Here is a 413-nt window from a genome sequence, read left to right as displayed (position 1 = left end):
AAAATACTGGTCACAGTTTATGCACAGCATTTTACTTATAGAGGCACTAACAATATTTTCGATTAGCAAAATGACAGTCGCAACGACTCAACGTCGACTGACTCAAGAGTCCACGGGAACCCGCGAGTAAAAATGCAAGCCATAGAAATAATTATCTCTCCTACCTGGTAATACCGTGAGGATGATATTGATATATACGTTATATCACACACACGCTCGTCCGAAATGATAGCAGCTATAAAGAATATAAATGAAATTGAAACAGTTTTAAATACACAAACGCTTTTACGAAACCGCCAATCGATCCGATACAGCTGATCTATCGATCAGATACAGCTGATCTGTAGAACCGATACCACCGATCTGTCGAACTGATACAGCTGATCTGTCGAACCGCCTGTCGAACCGCCTGA

Source organism: Wasmannia auropunctata, unplaced genomic scaffold (assembly GCF_000956235.1).
Source record: "Wasmannia auropunctata unplaced genomic scaffold, wasmannia.A_1.0 LD336116.1, whole genome shotgun sequence".
NCBI classification, from domain to species: domain Eukaryota; kingdom Metazoa; phylum Arthropoda; class Insecta; order Hymenoptera; family Formicidae; genus Wasmannia; species Wasmannia auropunctata.
Note: the sequence above shows the minus strand (reverse complement) of the source record.